The 27,415-nt window shown below is 41.9% G+C and overlaps 1 protein-coding gene across 5 annotated transcripts in view; it reads right to left on the bottom strand.

Annotated features, from left to right (window-relative positions):
- PIP5K1B (phosphatidylinositol-4-phosphate 5-kinase type 1 beta) overlaps positions 1 to 8,821 on the bottom strand; it is a 112,975-nt gene extending 104,154 nt beyond the window's left edge. The window contains exons 1-2 of one of the 5 annotated variants that reach the window (XM_083817088.1): positions 8,660 to 8,821; positions 5,908 to 6,124 (exon numbers count right to left, since the gene is read on the bottom strand). The gene's annotated coding sequence lies outside the window, so the exon portion shown is untranslated. Of the gene's footprint in view, positions 1 to 5,907; positions 6,125 to 7,925; positions 8,063 to 8,161; positions 8,551 to 8,659 lie in introns of those variants that run through there. The other 4 variants (XM_083817090.1, XM_083817087.1, XM_083817089.1 and 1 more) reach the window with 4 other exon arrangements.
- Between the last annotated feature and the right edge of the window lie 18,594 nt (positions 8,822 to 27,415).

Raw genomic sequence — 27,415 nt, 5'->3', positions numbered from 1 at the left:
TTAATGCTCAGTCTGAAAACTTCAAGGTAACGATTGCCTCTCTTAGTTTTGCAAGCTAAAGTTATGTGCAAACACATTCAGCCTTTCTAAGGCAAGCACAGAATCTCTTAAAATTAAGAGCAAGGTAAGTGCACATTAGTGCCCCCCCACCCCCCAAAAAAATTTATACAGAAAAGGGAAAAAGTGAGAGTGCTAATTAGCAATGGAATAATGACCTACTGGATTGCTATTGGGAAGATGAAAGTAATTGATCAGTTCAGCTGCTAACAGAAGACAATAGTCCCAATTTGAGCTGCAGCATGAAGAACCAGTACCTGTGAAGAGTTGTCTGAAATGCTCCTTTTTTTACACTGATGTTTTGGATGCCAGCTCTTCAAGAACCAATACCACGAACCAGTAACTCAGAAGAGTGGTTTGAAAGTCAAAGCTTTTACACTGAAGCTTTGCATACTAGCTCTTAGTCAATTCGAGCACAACAGGAGGGCTTGTGCTCACTTAATAATAACCTAGTTAGCCGAGGTAAGGAGACATTAATGAGGACAACACTGCTTTCATTGCAGGCTATATAGGCTGCACATGACTCAAAGTATTCATTCACTACTCAAAACCTCAGGTTTTGCTCATCTGCTACAAACAGATAGTCAAATAAGGTAGACAATGCTAGGTGGGGTCTGTCTGTCTGCAGAAACATTTCAGGCTCCAGTGTAAGTGTATACAAAGTACATGACAAAAGTAATATACAGGTACACACCAACACACAACAAGAATTGTTATGCTCTCTAGCACTACTGTAACCGAAAGGAGCAGAAGCAATCTTGTAAACCCTAAATAAAGGCATGGGACAGCCTTACAAAACATCCAGCCTAGTTAAGTACTGGTATGTTTCTTGGCTCTTTTGCATGAGAAGACTACAGTATGCTAAATCTGCTCTTTAACATATGCAAACAATTAAAATGTTGCTCCACAGCTCAAAATTAGTTGCCTGTGTTCTACATAATTCCAGGCAGAGCGCTTGGGACTCAGAATAGATGACAGTTTACAGTGCTCCAAGACTTAATTAACATTTTGAGCTAACAAGTAGGACGCTTCTCCGACTGTTGGAGTTTCCTTTTACAAACACTGAGGCATAAGTTTGAATAAAGCATCCTTCAGAGTACATTTCAGATGTGAAACAACACATGAACCATCTTAACCTAAATATTTATAGCTACAAACTATTTGTTCTTTAAGTCCCAGCTTTGAAACTTGACGTTTGAATTAATAAATAAATAAAAAATGAACTTCATAATGAACATTTTAACAGGTATTCCTACATAAATGAAACAAAAACGATTTACTATTTATATTTCTATTTAAGAGGTTCTGCTGAATTAGTACGACTTATTTTATTGAAGAGGTCTGAAAGTTTTGGTAAGCTTTTTGCAAAATTAGTTTAATTTTTGGTAAAAAATATCAGTAAAGCTTCAGCTAACTTCACTGCTTTATCTAATTACAACAGAATTTTAAAAGGTATCAAAGTTACACAGGCATTTGTGTTTTCATTCGGGGTATTTTTAGTATCTCATAGTTGAATTCCATTATCTGCACACCCAGCAACAATATTTTCTGTATTCTTCTGCCTTGACGTGACTGAAGTAGTCCCAGCAGCACCACATCTCTGTAAGAGATGACCACCACATATTTCAGCAGAAGTACAACAACCTGAGAAAAAGCGATCCTGAAAGAGAGCGATCCTTACACATCCACAGTCCTGGATGAGTCCAACTATTTCTTGTATGAAGATTGCAAAGCCCTGAAGCAAATTAAGGTTTCAACTCAGATTTCTATTGCTACTCAGAAATATGTAGCAATATCATTTGCTAATAATTCCGTGTCCTACTGTAGTGATCTATGAATAGCTGGCAAAGGCTTTACAGTATAAACAAAACCCAGTAACATAAAATGTACAAGTATCATTATTTAATAAGATGACCTGTTACATCATCATGTTTGTATTAAAAACAAAACCAGAAGCTGTGGACACCCATGAAAGGGTTTTCTGTTTCCTAGCCAAAAACCTCTTCATAATACTTCTTTGTTTCCGTGTTGAACAGAGTGACTGAACTTCATGGGTGTCTCTCTGCCCTTCCAGGATCTTCCACTACCACTCTGAATGCAAAGTTGACTGGGGAATAAAGGGCAAAAGTACCAGTCCCTCAAAGGTTTCTGTGTGTGCCTGTCCTCATGTACCACAATGTACCTTACACAATTAACCATACTGACTTTCACGTGAGTTAAAACCAAGGAGAGACAATAGCCCTGGCAGAACCTGGGTGCCCAAGTTTGACCTAAAGGCATGCTCCTCAATGCAAGGTAAGTCACGCTCCATTTTCTTTCCAGACTACTCAGCCAGAGCACAAACAACACCCTCAGAGCCACAGAAGTACCATTTTACCTCTGCAGAGCTGGGTGGACTCTGTAGGAGACCCCCACACCCCACAAATCAGAACCAACCCCTCTTCTGTCTGAACAGACTCACACAAAATATACCACAAAGCAGAGAAGGTTGTTAGGAGTACCCACGGGTGTAGATCTGCTGGTTATGCTTTGTACTATGAAGAAGATGAGATGAAGTCATCCTTAACTTCAGTCATGAGCCAGAAAGACTACACTGCATGGAAACCCCTCCAACAGCCGCAAATATAAATTTCTAAGTCTCTTCTAATATGGGAAGCAGACACCCTGGGGGAAAAAAGCTTCCCTAGTGAATCACTGAATAGGATTATTTATTGCCTTAGTGACGATTTTTTAGGATTATTCAGCAAAAAAATATTCAAACAAACCAGTACACCAGCCCTCTCGAATCTGTGAGCGATTAGAACAAGTAAGGTCTCACTGAAGCCTAAAGTCTGTGACACACTTGACCCATCTCTTACTCGAATTCTGAATGCCAGAACTAACACTGAAGTAACTTTAAATAATAAAGTGATCCAAAAAAAACTTAGCTCCAATAACAAAACACTGACAACAAAGTTCAGCGTTTTTACCTGAGGTTGTTTTGGTTCTTTCACAGAAGTTTAAAAACATCACTGTCTTTCTATTGCCAAATACTGGCAGATAAAGTGCATACCACTGAACCCGCACGCCTCTACAGAGGAGGAAGCACCAACAAGCTACATAGCACAAACTGACGTGCTATAAACCTGGGCATGGTCTCATACAAAGATTACATCGCTCTCAGGCAAAAACACCTGATGCATGACACATCAAAAACAAGACAGAACTCTAATTAGGTACAAAGGAAAAGAACATCTGCAGAACCTTTCAATGTACAAATCCACAGAATCCTACAATCTTTCTACTTAATTCAATCATCCTCTGAAGGTTTCTGTATAAAGCCATATTAGAAAGCATATAAAATTCTAAATTCCCTTTTAAAACCCTACACATTTACAGCTTGGATTAGGGAAGGTACATAAACATGAAAATTCTCATATTGACACCCCCCCAGATGTCTTCATTAATCTTCTATTTGGAGATTGGCAGTAGTGGTGGCTGCATGGGATTTTTAAGTTATCCAGACAAGAAGCTGGCTGCCCCCACATTTCTCTGGGCCTGGAACGCTTAGGATAGTTTAACAACAACTGAGTTTGCTGGAGAGAGAAAAAAAAAAGGCAAACAATAAAAACCCATTTCCCAAATGTTGTAAACCAACAGATCGCAAACCATGCTCCAAATCACTTAGAGACCAGCAAAAACTTTTAGTGAGCTAAAGAAAAATAAAACCATTTGACATGCAGCCCGTGACCCTACTTGTTGCCTTAAAAGTCAGCAGTAATTAGCACACCACAGTTTGAGACACGCAGTTAATCCTATTCATTACCTAAAAAAACCCAAACCACCAACTTGAGACCTGAGGAAAAAACAGCAATTTGTAATGAAGCCAAGAGGACCACTCTCGCGGTCCGTGTGGCTAATGGCAGGAGACTTCATGAGTTACGGGACTGTTACTCCAGCACTGGGAAAACAGTCAGCAGCAGCAGCGAAGCCGCAGGGGCCAGAGCCTAGCGCAGGGCCCCAGCCCCAGCCCGGGGCAGGTGCCCCCACCAGCTCAGCACCCTCAGCACCACCCTGCTCCCCCAGCTGCCAGGGCTAGCTAGGCTGAGACCCGAGGAGTGATAGGCACACCCCTGCTACAATTAGGCTGTCATTTAGCTGGCATTCAGCTGACTCACACGGGTACCCCGGCCAAGAACGTCTCGTGAAAACAAACTCGGCAGGAGAAATAAGCAAATGACTTTCCCAGATAGAGAGGGACGGGAAGTTCTGTGCACACAGCGGCCCAGGAGAATCCAGCCCGTCCACTCCCCTGCAGATACAGCTCTGCCCAAGGCCTTTGCTACGGTACAGTTGCTGGCAGAGAAAGTCCCAGCAGGTGCACAAAGCGAGACCCGGACCGTGATGCAGGCTGGGCACCCGGTGTGGGCAGCAGCTGCTGCAGCCAAGCACATTGCCTTCTCTTGACTGGATTACAGGAGGGCTGACAGAAACCTCACACGCGGTTTTCTCAAGAGCTAAAGAAGCTGAAAGGTCTCTACCTGTTAATTCCACATCTCTACCATGTCCCCACTGCTGTTTGCACACCCCTCAGTTCATAGTGCAACCCTGCAAGTGGCCATACCAGCAAACTGCACCACTGAAAGAGCTAGCCGAGAAACAGCTCTCCTCCACACCAACTTCTTTTGTTCCTGCAATTATTCTTCACTCAGATCAGCTCAGTGATCTGATATTATCACAAAGCCTCACCAACAGTTGTGCAACCACAGCCAAAAAAGTGGCAAACTGCCATAACAGCTGTAGTATTTTATGTCAGCTCTAGTGCTGAAGGCAACATCCCATTACTGCTCATCAAACTATAAACTTAAATGCTAGCAGTTTCCTCCAGTTCAAATGACATTGCCATGTTTTGGGAGATGTAAACAAGATTTAACAATTGATTTTGTAAATTACAGCAATATTTCTATTGCTGAATGGTATTCAATTTTTCAACTATTTGTGTAATCAAACAATCTGTGTATTTGCATCCATTATACTTAATATAATTGTGATCATGTTCTGAACCTCCATCAAAGGACACTAAGTTAGGCCTTCTAAATTATAGTTTCAAGTGCAGGAAACCTGCAACTCAGTAATTCTGTACAGTAACAAAATCAGTCAAGTGGAACCAAAGTCCGGATCCCCAGGCTGAGTTTTATTATGAACAGTGAAGTGGTCACCACTAAGAGAGGACAGAAATCTTCTTATTAACACTGGGATGTGATCTCCAGACACACACTTCTTACATAGCACTGGTTGAACGTGGGGGATCAGCATTTCAGCCTCTGTGCTTACAATAAAGATATTCCTCAGCCCCAAAGAGACACTTTAAACAGTGTATCACTACCAATCCTGTCTACAGAATTTCAAGTACTGCAGTAACAGAGAGGACATCAAAAACAAAGGGTGCCAAACACAGGGGGGCTGGATGGATGGTATGCAGTCAGACAACACATGAATATTGAAGACAGAACTAACAATAAAAATGAGCAGTTAATAAATGGCAATCATCCAGCACTTGCTTTACTTGACAGAACTGCCCTGTCTGTGCACGCACACAGCACCACGCAGTCAGTTTTACAAATAACTTCCTTCTTGACTATGATACAGATCATAGCCATGTCACACTGAAAAAAAACTAACGCTAGCTTACCATTACCTTTAATTGTAAAAAATCTCATGTTTCAAAATTAAAAAAAAGTGCATGTCTGGACAATGGGGAAAACACAGAAGGCATACGCAACATCTTCAACTTCCCCCTACTTTGCTGATCACAAATAAAACAGTTTTACAGCAAGGAGGAGATAACAGTAAAAATGGTAGACATTGTACCTTGCAACAGGATGATATAGTTTTTTAGTTCACAACTGAAGAATGAAGAAGGAAGATAAAAGATAGGGTTTCCAGCTCCCTGTAGGAGGACTTGAAGTTTCTTTCCCCAAAGAAGGAGTAAAAGCTCTTTCTGAACTGTACAAACGTGAAGAATAAGAGAAGATGCATGACCTCATAACCACAGCAGGAATCTGCGATGACACATCGGACACTTCATCTATTTAGGGAAAATAAAATTCAGAGTATCAGTGGCGCAGGCCCACAACAAGCAAGTATAGTACAAGAGGGATTCAAACACAAATGACACCTAGAGGATGATGAATGGCCTGGTCTGTAACTTAGACCAGATGGCAGGGAAGGTACGAGGAGCCCTCTTCCCAATCCCTGCCTAGCACTGTCAGCGATCCCTGTGGGTCCCTTCCAACTCAGGATATTTCAATGACTCTACGATTTAGAGCAGCATTTCATTGCATTTAACTCACGCTGACTCTGCTACTCAGTTCTAAGCTATCGGGGGCTTTGAATATTACAACATCTACCAAATTGCCCATCTCTATGCTTCTAAGTGCACATTTCATTTGCCCTGATCTGTGAAGTTTGCACTTTAGCTTCTGCCGTATATAAATTTCAACTACAGCACCATGCAACCACCAGCAGTAACCAAAGGCTCACATTGCAGCAACAACCAGTACACATTCTGCAAGAAGAGAAACGCCCTGAGTAACACTTAGCCCGACACCATGTCCTGCAGGATGCCGAAAAATGCACAGAAACTGCACCGGCTCTCATCTCCCCTCAAAACCCAGCAGAAGAGTTGGGGGAAGAAGGGGAGGCAGCCCCTAATGAGCAGGTGCCCCTGGCCTAAGGAAAGGCTGTTGCCAGCTTCTGTCCTGTAGCCCCTGAGAATGCCAAGGCACTTGACATGCCTTGGTTACAGGGACTGTAAACACACAGAGCACACGCCGTATACATGAAGCTGCAAGAATCAATAAGCGCTTTCTCAACAATATATGGACCACATTATGCAAGCTGCAAAGAAAGTATTTTTACAGTTTCCATCCCATTCTGCTGGCGTCAAAGAACAAAAATATCCTTAGCTACCTCCAGGCTTGGTAGGAAAAAATAAAGAAAGATAATCGATACCGCTCCATAAACATACAAACACTTTACAGCAAAATGTGTAAGCATATGCTTATTCTTAAATGCTGTGGTTTGGTTCTCCCGATACCAGGAAGACCTGACTACATAATTAAGATTACGAACAGTTGGTGCCCTAAACTAGCACCAACTGAAGTCAGTGAAAGAAACACCCCACTGTTTTTAACAGCTTAAGGATCAATTCCTAAACTTAGAACATGATTTTCCACTCCATGCTTTATCTAACTGGGGGAGGGGAAGAATCCAGGAAAGAGAGATTAAATATGTTGAATAAGAAGAGGGGAAAGGAACGTTTTTGTATGCACACTTCATTTTTTCCAAGATATATTAATTATCTTCTGATAACTGAATTTTAGAAAAAAAATAGATTTGAATATTTGTGCTCAATTTTTTCATCACCAATTCTGAGATAGCTACAAGGCAAAGGAGTACATTAAGAATGGGAGAAACTATCTCAGTGGAGGAAGAGAAGTTAAAAGCTATTTATTTTCTTTTAAAGTGCTGGAAGAGTCAGAGTAGCAACTGTACCAGGCATTCATCAGACCGTGTATTCTCTGCTTTGAAGATCAAAGAATTTTGAGAGACCATTTAACGAACTTTATTACAAAGCACCTCTATCATAACCATGGGACAAACAACCTATAAATTTACACTGGGACTTAGAAAACGTGGGTTCTACCATTTACATTCGCTAACTCCCAAACTGCCAATGCTCATTACCTATGGTTCAACTTGAGAAGAGTTTCTGTATTTTCTCTTTTGATCCAAGCCCTCCTCTACCTTACATCACCCAAATGCCGGCTCAAAACATTTACATAAATACATAATTCTCTATCAAACCAGAAGAACTGTTCCCTCACCTCAAGCGGTATCCTTTCAGGAGCAACATGAAACAAGTATATTTACATTTCCTCTGGGAGAGCCAACACAGCACAGCACAGAGTTTTCCTAAAGCAACAGCATGTACCAACCAGTAGCTCAGTCTTAAAGCAGCAGCACCGAAGAGGAGGGAAAAACACACGATCACCTAGGCAGGGTACTGGAAGCACTGCCATCAGAGGAAAGCCAGCCTCACGGTGCTAAAAGGTAAGTTTACCATTCAAACAGCTCTCTGCCGCCGGGCTGCCAGCATCTCGGGGAGGTCTCGGTCCGCCCGCACACGCCGAGGGCTCCCTCCGCGGCTGCCGGCAGGGCTCAAGGCACGCGAGCAGCCCCGTCCATCGCGGCGCAGCCCGGCCCCGGCCGAGCGGTGCCCGCCGCACCCGCACCGAGCCCGGCAGGACCCCGCCGGCTGGGACCCGCGCCCCGCTAACGGGGGGCGCTCGCTGCGGGCCGGGGCCCGCTTCGGCACCGCGGCCGGGCTCGGCGGTGCCACAGAGACACAGCCGGGGCTGAAGCAGTTTCAGCAAATGAAAACGAAAGGAGAGGGACGATGTAAAAATAAATAAATAAATAAATAAAAAGCAGGCGCCCCAGTGCGCCGCGGGGGTCGGGGCGAGCAAGGGAGGAAGGGAAGGGGAAGGCGCCCGCCTCCCGCGGCCAGCCCCAGCCCGGCCGCCCCAGAGCCCCCCGAGCCGCCGCGCAGCGCCCTCACCTCCTGCTCCGGTGCGCGGCGGCGGGTGGCGGGCACGGCAACGGCACCGGCAACGGGCACCGGCATAGGCCCCGGCCCCGGCCCCGGCCCCGCCCGCGGGCCGGCTCCTCCCGCCCGCTCCGCCGCCGGGGGCCGGGGAGGCACGGAGGGGCCGCCTGCTGCTCGCCCGGCGACCCGAGGGCGGGCGGAGCGCCCTCCCCGGCCCCCCCTCGAGCCCTGGCTGCAGGAGGGGCCGTGGGGCGGTGTGGGGAGGTGTGGGGCGGTGTGGGGTGGTCTGGGGCAGCGGCTATGCGGGGCCCGGCAGGGCTGCGTGGCACCTCCATGCCGGAGGGCTGAGGTGAGGGGTGAGGGAAGGGGGTGTCTTGCTGCAGGCACAACGCTTCTGCAGGCTGGCCTGCCGTCTCGGGCCAAGCCTCTCAGCCTGGGGTGAAAGGCTGGTGGGTTCACCAGCGCTCGCGGTCCTGCCATCGTTCTCCGGCCACTTGCCTGTCCTGGAGTTCTGCCTCGCACCCAACACTGCTTTAGGGCAGGCCACCAGGGAGCCTGTACACCCCGAGTACACCACACAAGAAAAGTCCCTGGAAAGTCATCCTACGGGGTGACAGAAGTCCTGGTTGTTAATCCCCATGGCATCCCGTACTTGCCTCATTCGTGTTTTGCAGGCCTGACAGCGGCATAAGTGAGGAGGATGGTCAGGAAGGCTGTAAATGTGTTTAATCAGTGTAGATGAAGGAACGAGAAAAGGAAGCTGGGAGAATGAACACACAAACAACAGGGTATTGGGATGACCATGGCCTTAACACTGCTGCTTTCAGGGAAGTATCTCTGGTGGCTGGCTTTCCTGCTTACCTGTCAAGGATGGTGACAAAGCCTTAGCATCTGCTTAGGACCTTTCCATTCCTGGTAGAGTAGACTACTCCCAAGCTACACAAGCTGAATGCGTAATAGCTGTGCATTTATAGCTGTAATTACTGATATCGGATAGGCTGACTCATGCGCATTGAATTCCAACTGCAGAAGGAACTATTGTATGTATGCACATTGAAGAAAAAAATCACAGCATTTCAAGGTGCTACTTCCATTTTGCTCATGATTCTTACTCCACTCTGGTTTTTATCTGCTACGGTATTTATAACGAATGATAACAGAACAATTACCTTGTATGTTTATTCAAACCAACATCCAATAGTCACACCATTTCAATGACAATGGCTTCTCCAAGAGCAGCAAGAGAGGTTTCTGGTAGTCTCATTCCCTGATGCTTCATTTTCTACTTTTCACACAAGTAGCACGGTGGCTCATAGACACCGCAGTCAGATGTGCCATCTGGCTCAGCTCTGCGCTTTCGGAGTGAATGACACTTTCTTAATGTATGCAAAATCTGCAGCACTTGACTAGCTTGTGGCGATATGAGTGTTTGGAAGATTAAGGGTGAATAATCTAATACAGTCAGGGCCTCTCAAAATTTCCGTCTGGTCTTTAAGGTGGACTGCATACAGCAGCGACACTGGTTACATGTGGAGAACAGGAAACAACAAGACCCAAGCCCAAGAAAAAAAGCAGACAGAACTCCTAACTCCTCTTCATGCAAGAAGGCATCCTAACGTAGGAGGGACTTTCTTCCTTCTTACTGCTTGGGGCTGAACCAAAGAGGTACCTGAATGTTTTTCTCCGTCCTTGTGTATACCCAGTCACGGTGTTATATTAAGTAAGAAGACCATCAGTGAATGACAAGTTACGAATCTCAATGACCATGTTCTTCTCCTCACACTGCCAGGGTAGTGGCTAAGTGCCCTGGGGTCTGAGTGTAGTATTCTGCACAGGTATATGAAAATCAGCCTGGTATGGGTTGCCACCAGCTGTGGTAGTAGAGAGCTCCTTATGATCCAATGGTCTTCAGTTCTAATTTCAGCATAGTGCCCTGCACCAAATTCTGTGCTTACATTATATGCATCATTATGCTGCTTACCTTATGTGAGCTAGCTAGGTGACTGCAGAAAATCTGCAACCATACGTGGTAGTCCAGAACATTTTTCTTATTCATACAATCACTCTCGGATGGGATTGATGGTGATATTTATGTAGAGGACTTATGGCTTTGAAATATTAAAGACAGTCACAGTTTATTTATTTCTTCCACAAAATACCTGAGATGAGAGAAATACCATTATTTGGTTTTGTAAATGGATGACTGAAGACATGTATTGACAACATGCTAAAGTCACTTTTAAGATTCATAGTTCTAGATCAAAAGTACTGTGGCAGAGTGATGATCTAGCATAAACTCACATTGATGGCTCAGACTCCTTCAGACAAGCACCATGCACAGATATTGTTTTAGGACCACGTTAGTAACTTCATTTATAAGTTCCTTTTGGCATTCCATACCCAGTAACCATAGACTAATTCTTGAAGAAAAGTCACAGAGAGGAAGATTTTGCTCTCCTCAACATTCAGAAAAAAGAAACTAAGAAAGGATGCCTAGAAATCTGAGAATGTAATAATGGGGAGCTTGGGCCCTTCTGAGAAGCAATGGGTAACAAAATCTTTTGCACCAAAAGTTTTCCTCTTGATTGTGATCTATATGGGGATTAAAACTCAAAGTGCTTCAAGACTGACAATTCCATATGTTAATTTGGAAAAGCTTTTTTTTTTTTTTTCCTTCTCCTAGAAATGTTTAGAACTACAAAGACATCTATTTCTTCTCTTTATTAAAATAAGCAATTTTCTTCCCTCTACCATGTTTCTCTCCTGCTATGTCTTTGAAGATTCTGCAAAGGTTACATTTAAAGAAAACAACACTGTTTTCCAGTTGTACTGATCTGATCAGTTTATGAAAATAATTGCAAGGACTATATATTAAAATAACACTAAGCATGCTCATTAAGTATGCACTTTCCAGGAAATTGAAATTTATCAATCTCTTTTATTTGTCTAAGCATTCAAAGGTGTTTCCTCCATTCTGTCCAGTAACTTCAGATATCAATAACTTCTTACATACTTATACGCTGTCAAGGAGATGTGAGCTCTGGCATATCAGGGTGTCAGCATTAAGCCTGAATTTTTGTTCACTGGAAACAGCTGGAGAGAAGGCCTTATAAGAGGCCTCTGAATACTTTTACAAAATCAGACCTTGTTTAGTAGGAATTACCTAGTTTGCTTATGACTTGCCTTCAGAAGAGCAGAAATCTTTGGTAGCTAAGAACTAATTGCTTGTTTTCCTAATTGTTTTGATGCTAAAGGAACATCTGAGATAACTGAGCAGAACTAAGCACTCAGCTGTGCTCTAGAAATGAGAGTTCCCCGTACAGGTATTTACGTGAGCCACTGTAATTCAGACAGCATCTGTCTACAGGTTGGCAAATCAGTCATCTTGATGCCTTCCTTAGAAGAAACCATTGATATTTGTACCATTGAAATTATTATTCTGAATAGAACAAGCACACTTTTATGGATCTAATGCTATAGGAAACTGACTCCTGCTTGAGTCACTTTCTGCAATCCAGACAAGTTTACAAATAAATTCATTTTTTGGGGGGATTCTTCATCTAAGACTCTCTCCTCTTAGCCATCTGTGTATCCTTACCTTTGTCCTTGTTAGTGAGCCATTCTGCTACAAGCTGGGTTTCTTTGGTCTAACTATGAGGCTGCAGACCACGTGTATATGGTGTTGACAACATGTATACAGGACTTCCAGTCTAAGTGTTGGCCATTGTTTACTACTTTTTGAAGACAATCATATACTCTAGGCCAAGTCCATGGGGGAAAATGTGTATAAGAGAAAAGAGGTTGTAAGAACTTTCAAAAAAGTGAAAGGGGGAGAAGCATCTGGGTGATTTAAAATGCAAGCACTGCCAAACAGAAAAAATTCAAAGTCCTAGCATTCATTGATTAAATATCATTTTGCCACATGTGCACTTGAAAACAGAGCTCTCCTAGCTGTCAAAAACCAGGTGACATTGATTCTGTTTCCCAAGTTCAGAAAATGTGTCGCAAGTGGTTGAATCCCTAGGAAGAAGAGTCATGGAGAAAATCCAAAACAGTATTTTCTTTTTATGTGGATTTTACTGTTCAGGGAATATAGATGCAAACTGAATAAAATCTTCAGTGGAGGGGAATAAATTAATAAAATACTAGGGTAAATGTCTGAGCTTTTTTATTCACTAGTCTTCTAGTTTCATGCTTTTTAAAATAACACTGAAATTAATGAAAAGATGTGATTTTTGGTGAAAGGATTATTTGAATTCAACCTTTTAAAGATCCTGCAGATTCAAACTGAGATTGCATTAATAAAGATTTCACATGTTCACTAATAACACATTCATTAATTTACAGTAGTCTATGTTATGGGTTATAAAAATCCTACTTCATGTGTGAAGCAACCTGACAAATGAAAAATTAATTTGAACACAAACTATTATAAGTTTGCACCTTTATATTCTAACAAAACAGGAGTTACACAGAACAAATGAAAATGCAGGTACTAGCCTGTACCATGCACCCTGCTGACTCCTACTGTTCTCTGTGGCTTTCTCCTTTATAGACCTATATCTTCTCTTTGAGATACAGAACCTAAGTATACTCTGGTGTGAGTGCATGCCTCAGGTGTCTCTGATGGCAGAGTATAAATCTCTGTTTATTCTGACTGGTTGAAAAAGATCGTCTGCCAGGGAAAGCTAATGCCCATGTGCCATCTTCCACATTGAGAGATGCCTGCTCTCATGCTTGGGATTCTGCTCTCTGTGATAATGAACTATTTGTTCTTACATTTTTCAATGCAGTTTTATGCTTTTTGCTTTAAAGGGTATCTCAGCTTTAGAGAAAAATATGTTCAGAATTGGTGTCAAGGACTTCAGCCATGAAGTGCAGTGCATTTTCTATGTTTCTGGTGCTATTTAGCTGATAAACTCTTGATCTTGAGGTGCTATGCACATGGGTGTAGAGCTGTGCTCACGTGTATCGGTGGGGAGGAGAAAATTCAGTTTCTAAGTATTTTCAGAAGTGCCTTATTCATGTGTCGGGGTGATATCTTTATGTTTCAAAACAAGAAACTGCATCTGGATGTGCATGTGCAAACAGTTACATTCAAGTTTTACGTGAACACACTTCAGAAATCCTTTGAAAGTGCGCATCATGAGTAGCTAGTAGCAGGTCAAGAAATCATAGCTTAGAACTAAATAGGAGCTCTGAACTCTGAGGCGCCTTCTGTACCGGATGGAGGTAAAAATCTAGCCCATGCATTTTTTCTATTCATATTCTTTTATAATTTGTAATTGCACAGGAACAGAGTTCCAACATATTTCTCTTTCTATTATACTATCATACAATCATATGGAAAAGCAAATGCTGGTAAATACTTTTCTTCTGCTGAGGCTAGCTCCTATGACTTATATGACACAGTACAGTGCTATGCAAATATACTAAAGCAAACTCTGGCACCAGATATGATAGAGTCACATTAGCAACTTTATTAGCCCAGACAAAGGGCCATACTAACATACTTACACAGCTAGGGTTACAAGAGCAATGTCTTCCAGCACTGTCTCCAAATGGTGATAATCAGGCAGACCGTGGTTTTGTAACACTGCACAAAGTGCTGCATTAGTCTATGTGTGAGCAATCAAGCAAATGTTCTGTATACTTAACAAGCTGCTTCTAAACCTGACATGAGTAAGCAAGCAATACCGTGAATTTTCTATTAGTGGAAAATGCTAAAAAAAGTATTAGTAATTGTCTCCAGTCACACACAGACAGAGAGACAGAAACACACACACACAAGAACAAAATAATAAGCATAACAGAGAACAAACAAAAGCAGGAACACACAAAACAAGCTTGTAAGATGTTCAGTGTTCCTTCTTCTCATCCACCCTCAAAATCCAACATATTCAGGAGAATTTCTGCCAGACTGTCTGAATCTTCTTGTGACTCCACTCAGTGAAATAGGGTACATGGAATACTTTTAATTGCAGAGAAACATATCTGTCATGATCCTTCAAAGGTTTTTACAAGGACTGTGTTCCTCAGATAACTCTCTGCACTTGGATCTTGATGTCTGAACAGAACATGGTCAAAGATAACGAGACACTGTGCTGAAGAAAAGATGTCTTTGAGTAGAGGTCATCAATGAGCTGTTGATTATTCATCCGTGTTCCTGAGTTCCTGAGTTGCACGTATTACATAACTGCTAACATTTCACATACTTCTGGCTGGGATATCTCCTGAAAACACTGCTATATAGGATTATGCTAAGATAAAAATGTATCTTTAATCGACTACTTTTACTGTAGATAATGGCGTCATTTCTGCCTCAACATCTGTGCTGAGCTTCTCTGTGTTATTTATCACTGTATATCAGTATTCAGGTATGACTTAGGTCCGACGTTGACACCAAAACCAATAGTTGTTTTATGATTGCATGGAGATGTGGAGAAAGTTTCCAACCTGGTTTCCCTTCTTGGGTGTTTATTACAGTCATGACTTCATTTCTTCTCTTTGCTACCTAGAATTGAAGAGGTATTTTTACAAGTAGATGACTGAAGAGTGGTTTTCTTCTTTCCTGAAGAAACAGGAAAGCTTTATAGGGAATAGGTCTGCATGTCTGTAAGAGCTGACACCTTTGACCTAAAAACACCTGGGTCTTAAGGAACCAGCATCTCTTACGTTTGTTGCAGAGTAAGGAGAGAAAAAACATAATAGGCTCATATTCTTGTTAGTGCATGTGCTTTCCAATTTTCATTGGGTTTTTCTTTATGCATTCAAAGAAAAGCTGTGCATTTTATGTGTGTTACTTGATTAGGAGTAAATAGAAACTAGGGCAGTAAGAGACAGTCATTTAAAATAAATCTGTAACAGAACAGAAAGTCTGTTTCTTTCACCTATATGTATGCATGAGGTGTCTAGCTTTCTTAAGCTACACAGAACTAAAATAAGAGCTCTCTTACTTACAGTTGGCTTGGTTATAGTAAGTAACTTTTTTTTTTTTTTTTGGTAAGTTTTTCACCTTTCTACTCATTATTTCCTGTTAACTAAACATACAGCCTCAGCCCCCTGAGAGTTGAGGTACCCATGCTACCACAGGGCAAGGTTATTTTGCCCCAGAAATTCTTTCCTAACAAAGTGGCTGGTAGCAATGAAAAGACCATTTTCTGCTTCATTCTAATATATGATTAGCAAACTTTTCTGTACAGTTGACTTCTGGTCTGTTTATACAGCCCCGCAAACTTGGTGTGGGCTTCTCATGGAGATAAGATGAATCCCTATGCATGGGTTTGCAGGAATGTTTCAAACTGTTTATAGCTGTCCCTGAGGAATACAGTTGTCATTATGATCGAATACTTGAGACTTATTAATATTAATAATCTTGCACAATCAAGATCCACCAAGACTTTGCTACTGGGCTGGAGACGATTATGTTGCAAAAGCCTAAATTTTCTAGAATTTATGTCTGTGAATGATTTTAAAGATAGCCTTTTCTATTTGGACTGAAGTCAAAAGTGGACAGGAAAGGAGAGAAGTACACTTAAATTCCAGATGTTATCTCAGCACAGGTCCTGGTTTATCACAGAATCATAGCATCATAGAATGGTTTGGGTTGGAAGGGACCTCAAAGATCAACTAGTTCCAACCCCTCTGCCATAGGCAGGGAAGCCACCCACTATATCATATTGCTCAGGGCCTTATCTAACCTAATCTTGAACACTTCCGGAGTTGGGGTATCCGCAACCTCTCTGGGCAACCTGTTCCAGTGCCTCATCACTCTCTGAGTGAAGAATTTCCTTCTAATCTCTAATCTAAATCTCTCCTCTTTTAGTTTAAAACCATTCCTGCTTATCCTGTCATTATCTGATTGAGCAGAGAGTCGCTCTCCGTCTTTTTTATAGGTCCCATTTAAGCACTGAAAGGTCACGACTAGGTCACCCTGGAGCCTTCTCTTCTGTAGGCTGAACTACCCCAGCTCTCTCAGCATTTCTTTATAGGAGACGTACTGCAGCCCCTTGATCATCTTTGTGGCCCTCCTCTGAATCACAGAATCACAGAATGGCTGAGGTTGGAAGGGACCTCTAAAGATCATCTAGTCCAACCCCCCTGCCCAGCAGGATCACCTAGAGCACGTTGTGCAGGATGGCATCCAGGTGGGTTTTGAATATCTCCAGTGAAGAAGACCCCACAACCTCTCTGGGCAACCTGTGTCAGTGCTCTGCCACCCTCAGTAAAGAAGCACCCCCTCGTATTCAGCCAGAACCTCCTGTGCTTCAGTTTGTGCCTGTTGCCTCTCATCCTGTCACTGGGCACAACTGAAAAGAGACCGGCTCCATCCCCTCGACACCCTCCCCTCAGATATTTATAGACATTAATGAGGTCTCCCCTCAATCTTCTCTTTTCCAGGCTAAATGGGCCCAGTTCTTTCAGCCTGTCCTCGTACAACAGGTGCTCCAGTCCTCTAATCATTTTAGTAGCCCTCCTCTGAACTTGCTCCAGGAGCTTCATGCCCCTCTTGTACTGGGGAGCCCAGAACTGGACACAGTACTCCAGGTGTGGCCTCACCAGGACTGCGTAGAGGGGGAGGATCACCTCCCTTGACCTGCTGGCAACACTCTTCTGAATGCACCCCAGGATACCGTTGGCCTTCTTGGCCACAAGGGCACATTGCTGTCTTATAGTCAGCCTGCTGTCCACCAGGTCTCTTTCTACAGAGCTGCCCTCGTACAGGCCACCCCCAGCCTGTTCTTGTGCTTGTGGTTATTCCTGCCCAGGTGCAGGACCCTGCACTTACCCTTGTTGAACTTCATGAAGTTCCTCTTCGCCCAACCCTCCAGCCAGTCGAGGTGCCTCTGAATGGCAGCACAGCCCTTTGGGGTATCAGCCACCCCTCCCATCTTTGTGTCGTCAGCAAACTTGCTGGGGGTGCACTCTGTTACATCATCCACATCACTGATGAACAAGTTGAACAACACTGGAGCTGCTCTAACAGATCAACACACTTCTTGTGCTGGGGGCTCCAGACCTGGACACAGTACTCCAAGTGAGGCCTCACAAGAGCAGAGTAGAGGTGGCCAATTCCCTCCCTTGACCTACCGGCCACTCCTCTGTTGATGCATCCCAGGACACAGTTGGCCTTCTGGGCTGCAAGTGTGCACTGCTGGCTCATGTCCAGCTTTTTGTCCACCAGAACCCCTAAGTCCTTCTCAGCAGGGCTGCTCTCAGTGAGTTCTTCTCTCAGTCTGTACTCATGTCTGGGATTGCCCTGACTCAGGTGCAGCACCTTGAACTTGGACTTGTTGAACCTCATTAGGGCCTACTTCTCAAGCTTGTCCAGGTCCCTTTGGATGGCATCTCATCCTTCTTTGATATCAACTGCACCACTCAGCTTGGTGTCATCTGTGAATTTGCTGAGGTTGCGCTCAATCCCACTGTGTGTGTCATTGCTAAAGATATTAAACAGTACCGGTCCCAGGAGAGACCCTGAGGGACACCACTTGCCACTGGCTTCCACTTGGACGTAGAGCCATTGACTACCGCTCTCTGGGTGTAGCCTTCAAACCAACTCCCAATCTGGAGACCAGGATGTCATGTGGGACCATGTCAAAGGTCTTGCAGAAGTCCAGGTAGATGTCATCGGTCGGTCTTCCTTTGTCAGCTGATACAGTCACTCCATTGTAGAAAGCCACCAGATTGGTCAGGCATGTTTTAGCTTGGTGAAGCTATGCTGGCTGTCTTGGACCACCTCTTTGTCTTGCGTGTGCCGCAAAATTTCTTCCAGGAGATCTTTTCCATGATCTTGCCAAGCACAGAGGTGAGGCTCACTGATCTGTAGTCCCCTGGGTCCTCCTTTCTACTCTCTTTAAAAATGGGAGCGATTTTTCCCTTTTTCCAGTCACCAGGAACTTTGCTTGACTGCCAGAACTTTTCAAATATGATGGAGAGAGTCTTGGCAACTACGTCAGCCAATTACTTCAGGACCCTGGGATGCATGTCATCAGGCCCCATAAACTTGTTTGTTTAATTTCATAAGGTGGTCTCGAACCGTCTCTTCACTTACAGTGTAAGGGACTTTGCTCCCCCGGCATCCATATATGAGTTCAGGGAAATTAAAGATTTGGGAAGCCTTACTGTCAGTGAAGACTGAGGCAAAGAAGTTTTTGAGTACCTCAGCCTTCTCCATGTCTGTCGTTACCAGTTCACCCTTCTCATACATCAGAGGGGTACACTCTCCAACCACTTGCTTGGATAAACCACAGTGAATACACGACCTGTGTTCAGTGAAATAATATTGAACTTCTCAACATTAGGCATCACTTATGCCTACAGACTCTTGAAGTTTCTCTTTTAAATTAAACTGCTTTTATGAAACAGAAAACAGATTAATCTTTGTGGTTGCTGCAAATGGAAGTCTTTGAAGAAAAACCGCAATCCTACTCACACATGCACAGCCCTGGACACTTAATTTTTATTAGAAATACTTCCAGAGGTGTACAGAAAACCCTGGAAAATGTATATAATTGTGTTATTATTATTATTATTATTATTGTTATTATTATTATTATTTTATTCCTGTATTATTCATTAGTATTTCAGTTTTTGCAATGAATTCCATTTTCATTCTTTTTTTTTGCTTCCTGTTCTTAATGTTTTTTTGTTTGTTTTTTTTCATTATTGCTTTTCATTATTTTTTTCAATTGATTCCTTTATTCTCCTCATGTTGTCCTTGTAGGGTATTTTTAACAGTAAATATTTCAGGCTTTGTTTTAGTTTGAGGAAATACAGTCTCTCAAAGCTAGGTATTGTGGTTTCCCTCAGCTTTTGCCTATTCCTCTTCAGAACACAAACATTCTTTTCTCTAGTTAAAGGTGTGCAAATATATTTATTTTACTAAAACTTCATAAACCTTGTTGGTTTTCTGGGTGGAGCTAGAATCAACAGTAAAACGAGAGCTAGCCAGGGATTTGTTCATAATGACTCCCTTCTTTAAATGTTGCACTTAGAAACACTTCCTGTCAGTATTTCACTTTCTCATTTAACTGATGCTAACAATCAGAAGCCAACATACTCATTACTCTTACTATTAAGTAGAGCTCACCAACTTCCACCTAATATAAGACTTACAACAGGTCTTAAAAATCCCGGCTGCTAAACGCCAGGCACTGTGTGAAAGCAGGAATTCGTGCAAACAGAGGAATTCCTTGCACAGACAGCTGCAAACTCCTCAAGTGGCAGCGGTGCAGCATGCCTGTTCTTCCCAAAGGCAAAGAGCCCCTGACACGATTTGTTACTTGAAGGGTCATGATCTGAACCGGAACAGCTGCAGCTTTCCATATATAGGAATGCTAAATCTATAGTGGTGTGTGTATACCAAGATCTCACCAAATTTTTGGGTTTGGCTATACAATCACCCTTATGCTCTGTGTTTATTCAAATGGATCAGTGAATACAAACTCATCGTTTAACCTTTGGGGATGTGCTTAACATTATGTTAGGTTTTTCAGTATTGCTTTTTGTGTTGGAGCTTTTGTTTATCTGTCTGTCCGTCTGTTTATCTGTTTGTCTCTCTCACCTTTTTTTTTTTTCCCCCAACAAAGTTATAAGTTCACTTAATGCGTTTATTTCAGTGTTACCATAAATTCAAATTCCACATTTATAAGTTACCCTTAAGTTACCAACCATTTAATACTAAGTTGGGTATATCAGGGAAGGGATGAGGTATTTTACTCTCAGCTCTTTAGTGACAAAGGCAACAGGAATTTAGTCTTGACTGTGGTCTACAAACTTACTACAGTGTACTTCAGAACACCAAGTTGTTATTTTTTTTTAAATATTCTCAGACTATTCCAAATTATAATTTAAATTTACATTTCTCAAGATAACACTGACCTCATTGCCCTGATGTCTGCTGTCACCAGGATGATATTCATTCCTATGACAAATGAAAAGGTTAAAGGTAAGTTATAGAAACTATATTCATTATCACAAAGTACCTGTAATTCTTGCTAATATAAAGCTAGGTAGTAAATATTTAACCAGTTAGTATCCCCCAAGAAACATATTTAGGAAGTTTATTTGATTAAACACAATCATTCCTTAAATATTTTTATGGTAGTCCTTTAGCAAAATAATTCAATAAAACCTTACCATAAATAAACTTTACCATTAACTGAAAAACAATACCCAGAGTCAGAGTACTGTCATAAAGTTTTATTAATGAGCACTTGTGTTTCAAAAGCAATTGCTGAAGTAAGCAATGGCTTAAGTGCTTTAGATTGTTGTTTTGACCTTGTTAGAAGTTATTTCACTTTCACAGTGATTGTGAAATTCCTGTTATCATTTGTAAACTACCCTTGTTAACCGTGTTTGAATTGCATCACCATGTTAAATAAAAACATTATTTTAGTGTACCCGCAGGGTAATCTAACATATTTTGAGTCAGCAGCTTTTTGGTGGATGGAACCTTTTTGGTGACAGTTCATATTTGGCACACTGACAAATTCTTTTAGACCCTGGCTCAACAAAACCTGTGTTTTCCAATTTTTTTGGCAAATGTCTAAGGGCTAGAACAATGTTATGTGCTGTAGCATTTGTTGCAAACCAGAAAGAACATATTAAAAAAAAAAAAAAGATTTGAGAAATTGGAAAATTTCTTATTCTCCTGGTAGAGAGACCATTCAGGACCTTAAGGTTTGGGTCAAGATGCTGTTGGAATTGATAGCAAAATCCTAAATTATATTCACTGGGTCATAATAAACAAACAAACAAACAAAACAAAACAAAAGAGTTCTGTGAAGCTACTAAAATGATAACATAAATGTAGCAAATATAAGCTATGATTAATTTCCTTTTTTTTTTTTTTCTGGTTGGTAGCTGAGCACCTTGCATGTGGTTTTATGTATCTTTAAGATAAACCAGAGACTGAAATGCAAAACCCATTGTATAGCCTTATTACAGAATTTGTCACAGTTGAATGTCTTGAATACAGAAATAAGGGCACTGATTACTACAATCTGTACATGTATTTTCTACCATTCCCCAGACGTCTTTTGTGAGAGATACTAGTCTTCAAATAAGTCTTTGAGGGCTGAATTTACAAGATTGCAATCTAAGTACACAGTAAGTTTCCATTTGATAAAATTTCAGAAAAATGGTAGGCCAGAGTTGTTACTATTTGTTTTTTAGAACTGAAAGTATCTGCTGGCTTTATGCAAACAGTCATAGATAGAACTTTTTGTTTATTCAGGAAAAAATGATGTTTTGATGCTCTGATAGTCAGAGCATCATGTACCGGTATTTTTCTATTTCAGTGGCATGTCCTCTGAGGATTTTAGGACTGTGTTAAATGAATCAATCTTTTAGACTGGGCAAAGGACGAGGAGTCCATCATACAGCATCTCTACAGCAAGAACCAGAATCAGGGTGGCTAGCACCCATTAATGCAGTAGCCAAAATCTGTCATTTATTTAGGAATGAATTTGAACTATTGACCTAGAAAGATATTCTGTCCCATTACTAACCCCATGACCTCATTAGTTCCCAAGATTTCTGATCATTGGAATTAAGAGGAATGAGGTCAAGGGAATTTCACATGATGTGTGCATGTTGAGGAAAGACTCTTTTTACAATTAAGTTAAGAAAAAAGCATATACAGAAAACTAAATCAGTACACACATAGGAATTTAGCACTGAGAAAGCCTGAGAAAGTATGCAGACAATGCTATAGTCTTTAGTTTGGGGAAATTTTCATGTTGATTAAATTGCAGTTATGAAGTCTTAGGCTGCACGTATGAAGGAGAATAATGCTTGCAACTGCTTTTCCTAAATAATTTGTTACCAGTAGCACAGTTTTCAAGATGCAACCTTCATCTGAGCACTCAGAGTATACAAAAGTATGAATATAGTTATATATATCCCCATGTTACCCCATGTATCCCCATGTTACCTTCACCAGAGTACAGAAATGACAGTCCACAAACAGTAAGCAGAAAACGTGAAAAAAACGTGAAAGAACTTACTAGCTGCAGCCACTGTTCTTGCACAATGTTGGTTTCTTTTCAGGCTAAATGCATTGTCTGTTTTTAAAGAAAATACTAAATAACAAATGAGCATTTTTTCAATGTACACACATATAATATCAAAGCTGCCAAAAAAAAAAAAAAAAGGCTCTGAGTGAATATCCATAACAGTCTCCTTCCCAACAAGCTTTTTGCCAGGTCCTCAACTGCACAACTTGCCTTAATAATCACTTGGGAAGAAAGATGGAGCACATCCTACGTTCATTAAGTGTCTGACTCCAAGCAGCCAGTTAAATCTTCTGACACTTCAAAGTACCAAAATAAGTGAGCTCAGGCCAACCTGTTGTTCCATAAGAAGCCCAGTTCCCTGTCATGCGCTCCCTCACCTGTCTGCTACAGTGTTATATGAAATAGACAGAAGGAAATCTTGTCATAGGACAACTTAAAAGCTCACTCATATATGGAAAATCTTTCAAAAAGCAAATCCCTTAGGCATTGTTTTGAAATGTGTACACATTTTTTCTTCTTTTCATTTTATCTTTTATTGCTGCTTTATCATCTTAGAAAAAGCGTGAAAATGGAAGAGTTTTTCATGGTGTTATTTGAAATAGTATGGAAGCAGCCATTTGTCTGAATGTCAGTTATATCCTATTGTACCGTTAACCCACAGTTCGTGGTACTTGCCATGAATATTAGATACAACTCTGTTATAGACAAAATGGAAATTGATGGGGGGGATAGGCAAATAAATAAGAGAAAAACAGTGTTATATAAAGTGAGAATGGAAGTAGAACAGAATGAGAAATAGAAAGAAAATGATACACTAACAGGGAAAAATAAAAGCAGAAACAGCGTATCTTTGCACTTGCCATCCATGGTGTCGTGCATCCACCCTACAACTCCTCAGCTGCAGAGAAGAAGGAATGATTTCAGCGAACTATTTCATATCTCCACCACTTGGCAGGTATTATTATTAAATTTAAATTAGCATGACAAAGGAAAAAAACAAAGCAAATCACAAAACTTTATTTCTAAATGTCCAGGCCTTTCACAGCACAGATACAATAGATATATATGCAAATAAATTAAGAAAATTAAAATGAACTAGAAAGGCTGGAATGATTGCTGTCAGCAATCTGATTAAAGGCTTGAAACTGCTCATTTTGTACATGTAAACTTGTATCTTGACTCAGTTTGAAACTTGTCTACATTTAAAAGTTATACAATTATATAATTAACCAGAGTCTTGATGGTGCTCATGCTGTGTACTCCGTAGCACAGTGTGAATTTCATTCCAGTTGCATTTGGACAGCAGGGGAATGCACCCAGAGTCCCAAAGTCAGACCGTGCAGGCGAAGAAGTACACTCTTTATAATGCCATTGACAAATTCCAAATAAAATTTAGAAATAGAGGAAGTAATTCAAACCAATCTATTTCTCTGATAAAACAGATCTATTTCTCTGCTAACCCGTTTGAAGGATGTCAAAGAGGGTTTTCCCATAGTTTTATATACTTTTTTTTTTCAGATACACAATTTTTTGTTACTTAGGTGGCAGTTGCTCTTAATGGCACAGATACGCAGCCCTGAGTCTTGTTTTCAGATGTGTTATGCAGTATCATTTTACAGTATCATGTAAACTTTCAGACTCTCTGGCATACATACAAGCCAAAACAAAGGATTTTGAGAGTGATTTATCAGGAAAGCAAGATTTTCATATTTGATATGCTCATGGCACTCCCAGTGGAGTAGAGGGAAATTATGTATTTACATCTAAGGACATAACCTCAAAAAATGTATTCCTCCCTCTGCTTATCAATAGCACCAAAATTAACTCATCTCAAACTGATGCCCTTTTAGTCAAGTGGTATTTCACTGTCACACATTAAGATAAACACATAATTTCAAGTTCGCCATTTGGAGAAACATGTGAAGGGGATTGAAAGAAGCTAAAATTATCATTAGTTTTAATGATACAGCTTGTAAGTCACAGTATCTTGGTATCCAAGGAAACAACTCCAGGCTGTAACTTGTGGCTGGTTTTCTTTTCCATTCCTTCTCCTGGGACCATAAACTGCATGGAAGATGGTTGTGAAGATTGTTTGAATGAGGTGGTCTTTACATCCTTCTTTGCATGGGTGTGTGGGAGTACCTAGACTATCAGAAGAGAACTACCTGAACAGAGATATGAAAACAAAGTGAGCTTTGAGAAACCCAGAGCTTGTGCTTCTTATTGCCCCCAAACCTTCCCTCCCCCCCCCCCCCCCCCCCCACATTTTTTTCTCTTTCCCCCTGGTCTTGGGTACAAATTTCAGAAGTATTCAAGGCCATATTACATTTTCAAGATGCTCAACAAATGTAATTGCCACAACATAAGTTTACTAATTGATACATATCGTAATGTTCCTGAAATATTTTGTCTACCACATTTAACAATAAAATTCACAATTGTCATATCTTAATGGGCAAAGTACTGAATGTCACAACAGAGAGTAGCAACTTGCTGTCAGAGCAAAGCTTTGGCAGAGAGGGGAGCGTATCTTCCTGACACTGACAGGAAACATAGCTGTGAAATGAGCAGAAGAAAAATCCACTGTTACTCCTAATACTAGCATAACTTAATGCCCTCTGCAAAAGCAACAGACTCTGTTATCCCAGTCATCAGGTGCAACTTACCAGCAGAGGCTGCCCTACTAGTATAGTGACATAGTTTTAGATAATTTGAAAGTATTAATCTGCTTGTAGTCAACATTTCTGGAATAGCACTCATGTAGCCTGGTTACCTGAAGATAGAAGGGGCTACTTATGAGGCCACCAAGCTCAATTCTGTGTGGTAAAGTGTGAACTTCTTGATTTCTAAATGTGCTCCTTAAATATCCAGTTAAAGGTCAAAACACAGTGTAATTAGCTACCGCAGGCCCTTGAGCAACACCTGGGTTATGAGGATGGTGGTTCTGTAGTGTTGCCTAATGCAGAGTGCCCTGGACAGTGAAAGCACCACATGGGTGACTGCAAGCACCATGGTGCTGCACCCATGCTCCCAAGTGCTGCTGGTCCTCTTGGTCCTCTGCAGAGTCCCAGCGTGGCCGCCAGCTCCTCTCGTGCACCCACCACAGACTTCCACCTGCCTCAGCACTGCTCCTGTGGGCAGCCCACCCCATAGCCCACCCAGCCCCTGCTCTGCTACTGGAAGCAAACCTTTCAGTCATGCTGCTGGTGCAGATGTTTAAGAGAGGGAAGGATGGCAATTTGTAGGGCAGTGATTCATTTCATTTTTCCCCGTGCCTGAGGTGACAGATTTGTTATTACTATTTTCCATGGGTCCCCAAGTGTGTAAGAATGAGATTTGTACAGTAAATTATAGGGATAAGCTGCACGGGAAGTTCTGCGTGATGTGCACTGAAGCTCCATGAGCAGAGCAGTGGGTGTTCTCCGGGCATGCATAGCCAGCACAAAATCCCACAGCACGTTTGTGTTACGTGGCACTCTACAAAGAGGCAAGGGACAGGTCCGCAAGGGAAGAGAGGGGTGAGAGACGTGAGGATGCCACACTTTGTGCACGATGAGAAGATTGTTCTTGCTGGGACCAAGGCTGATGCGGGAGCATTAGGCTGAGACTAGGTGCAGCCAGGATTTCTAAAGGTACCTGTCTGCAGGGGAGTGCTGGCTGCAGCCTCTCTCTGCTGGGGGATGCAGAAGGCTGCTCATCAGCCCAAACCCTAGCTGTAGTGGGGGCAGACCAGCACTGCACTGAGCCCAGGCTGATACTGCCTCTGGAGACATGAGGCTTTCATGGCTAACAAGATAAGCAGAAGACATTTATGTCTGCAAGAAACACAGGGGGCATGCATTTGTACTTTTACCTTGCTGCTTACAGTGGGGGATCTGTGTAATTCCAGCAAAGCATGCTTCCCGAATAGCACCGCCATTCTGTCAGCAGTGCTGAGGCGACGGAGAGCCCTGGTGGCATGACAGAAACAGGTGGACTGTGCTAGGATTTACCAAACGATGACCCAGCTGGCCTGCAATCTGCAAAGCAGTTGTAACTCTTACAGTTTATAACCCCCTCCAAAAATGTGATAGACAATTACCCCTCTCTCTTGCGGTGGAAATGGCCTGTTGTCTGAAGCAGTCATCATCCAAAGGTTAAATAGCTTTTTGGGAATCGGGTACTATTCTTAACAGGTTTATAAACAATAAGTGATTGCTACAGCTTCCTTAGTTGCTCAGCAGAGTGGTGTCTTGCTGTTGCAAGGTGTTTTGCAACTACAATGAATTGTCTGTGGTGTCACTGTAATTAAGGATTTACTGTAGTCATCACAGGGTGAAATTGCTTGGTCTGTCTAATGGGAAATCTGATTAGATGGCTGGAATAATACCTCTGACTTGTAAACAGCTAACAACCTCTGCACCCACTTCCTACACACAGGATATTACTTCCAGTACGTCCCTTGGGAATCTGTTTCACACAGTGATACAGTATTGCTTTACTGTTTAAGATATTGCATTTAATCATTTATTGGATTTAAACACTGGATATTCTCTGTTAATTCTTGTCATCTCAGGTTGGCTGTTCCTTTCCTTATGTGCCACAGGAAGCACGATCAAAGAAGGCATAGCATGTCCCTAGATGATGCCATGACCAAAGTTGTAACCAAAGTACTGGAAAATCATAGAGGTCTTGGTAACAAGTGCTACTGGTCTGCAAAAAATTTCACCATTACAGTCCAAGCAGAAGGCTTGACATTTTCCCCTGC

Source organism: Anser anser, assembly GCF_964211835.1.
Source record: "Anser anser genome assembly, chromosome: Z".
Lineage (NCBI taxonomy): Eukaryota > Metazoa > Chordata > Aves > Anseriformes > Anatidae > Anser > Anser anser.
The sequence above is the reverse complement of the archived record's forward strand: the minus strand, read 5'-3'. Positions and strand labels throughout refer to the sequence as shown.